The sequence below is a fragment of the Lemur catta genome, chromosome 2, assembly GCF_020740605.2.
Source record: "Lemur catta isolate mLemCat1 chromosome 2, mLemCat1.pri, whole genome shotgun sequence".
In the NCBI taxonomy this organism is placed as follows: Eukaryota; Metazoa; Chordata; class Mammalia; order Primates; family Lemuridae; genus Lemur; species Lemur catta.
The window spans coordinates 115,471,513-115,473,858 of record NC_059129.1 but is presented as its reverse complement, the minus strand read 5'-3'; the positions used below and the strand labels follow the sequence as shown (position 1 = coordinate 115,473,858).

Genomic DNA, 2,346 nt, shown 5'->3' with positions numbered 1-2,346 from the left:
TGATGATCCCAAGCTCTAGTTATATTTAAGTCTAAAGTAATGGCCAAAGTATTTAAAAACTGAAGTGATGGTAAGATCTGTGGCTACCCAATAGGCATCCCTGGGTTAGATGAGGGCCTGGAAGTCTAGAATTGGGAGATCAGCAAAAGGAACATAAAATACTGGATTTCAAGAGTTAATGAAGATACTTCATGTTTATTTTTGTAATCTTCTAGTTTTGCAATTTTAAATTGTGGTACTTACTTGATCATTCTTGATTTGTCCATAAGACTTAATATAAGCAATCATTTATAAATAAGAACCATGAATTCCAAGAAATGTTATTTAAATTTCAGTAATCATCCAAAGGAGCTCCAGTTTCATTCCATATTTATTGGGCACATCTATGGACTTCAATAGAGCATGTGCATATGGGGTCATTTAGATGGTGCTCAATGAGTACTTGGCTAAAACCAAAAATGGGATTTCAAAGTGTTCAGAAAAAAGATTATTTACATGGCTATAGACTGCAGGATAGGGGAAAAAATAGACAACAGGAAATAAAAATGAAGTTTTCTCACTTTCAATTATCAATGAGGCCAAGGTGCTAAAAAAAGGGAAGGATCTAAAGGTTACAGTTTTGTCAGTACAATGGAATAGATAAAAAAGCCAGCACTGGAATGAAATTTTTTGGTTAAATTGTGTGTTTTCTCAGAATCTCTTTCTTCATCTGTAAATTGTGAATAATATTAGTGGTAATAATCATTATAGGGCTATTGTAAAGATTGAATGGAATAATGTATCTAAAGCTCTTGGAACAATGATCTATTATTATAAATAATCAAATACTATAATTAACTTAAAAAGCACTGATAACTCTCTCAAGGAATATTTTACATGGATAAACATAAAAAGCACTGAAAGGGTAAACAATCACAGAAAGTAGAAAAGTAGGAATAGAATAGTGTTGGTAAGAACAAAGCCTGTGATGAGCTAAGGATCTGAAGAATGGAAGTATTTTAAAGCTATTTGGGGTGCAAGAATCAGAAAAAGAGAGGAAGAGACCAATTAATTGGGGTAGGAGGGTGTGGTGTTTAAGAATACTGTGAGAAAACCAAAATTCTCAATTCCTATTTCACTGTCTTTCCTATGAAGTAGAATTACTCTTAAACTAGGAAAGGAAGAATAAACATTTTTAAGAGGAGATGGAAATTCAAGATAATTTAGAAGATTGGAAAATAGCCCCTAGTTGATTTATGTTAATAAAAATCTCTGGGTCTATTCAAGCTTCTGGGTTTTTTTTTTTTTTTTTTTAGGAGAATTGTTATGATTTTTATGTACAGAAAACTCAACAGTGCACATTTAACCCAGTTTAGTGGTAAATTTTTTAGTCTTTGTCTTTTCCAGCTTGGCAATGTGAGCCACATATTTTTGACCCAGGACATTTCTTCCCCAGTGATGGTGGAGCTCATGGTATCTGGCATTGTTATTGGACCTGATAGTTTCCACCAGCTTAGCCAGAGCTCCTCTGTCTTCTGAGTTAATCTGTGTGAAGGCTACGGGGGCACAGGTCTTCCTGAGGACTAGGCACCCCAACCTGGGCTTCCCCTTAAATAAGGGACCCTCATCTTCTGACACAGGGGAGGCAGGAAGACAACCAGCTCCATGGGATCCACGTCATGTGTGATCATCACCAGCTGAACCTTCTTTTCCACCAGGGTGGTGACAATATTAACACCTGCTCAAAGGACAGGTGGTCTCTTAGTGCCTAAAGCTTTCTTCTCAGCCTGAGCTTTTTCTCTTGCTTTGTCTCTGGTCTGTGCCTGTGGGACAGCTATGTAGCTGTTTGGTGTGCTCCAAACACTGAGTGAAATGGTTAATCACAGGTGGCTCTTTCAGATGCTAATAGAAAATACCTTTTTGCTGCTGGAACTGGATACAGCAGGGATATTTGACAAAGCCAGTGAAGTCCCTTTTGGGCTGGATCTCTTGTCCAAAGCTAAACTTCTTAGGCCTTCTCTCAAACAGGGGGTTCACCAACTTCTTGGCCTCCTGCTTCTTCATGACAGATGGGACCACTGCCTTCCCCTTGGCTTCTTTTCTTCTGATATCTTGGGTGCTTGGAGAACCCATTCAAGTCTTACATCAAAAACTTCACAATACTCTGTATGTGCCCCTCTCTCCTAACACAACTTGCTTTTCACACAGATGCCTTATACACATATTTTGATTTATCTGAAATGCCTTTCCTTAATTTTTTATTTAGAAAAATGCTACTGTTTAGACATTGATTTTCCAGCTTCTCTAGCAAGATCTAATCACTTTCTGACCACCGTCCAGTCTGTGTAGGCCTCTACTTAATATTGG

At 37.6% G+C, this 2,346-nt stretch overlaps 1 pseudogene; it reads right to left on the bottom strand.

The window, feature by feature from the left end:
• Nucleotides 1-1,341: 1,341 nt before the first annotated feature.
• Nucleotides 1,342-2,112, bottom strand: LOC123632135 (annotated as a pseudogene).
• Between the last annotated feature and the right edge of the window lie 234 nt (nucleotides 2,113-2,346).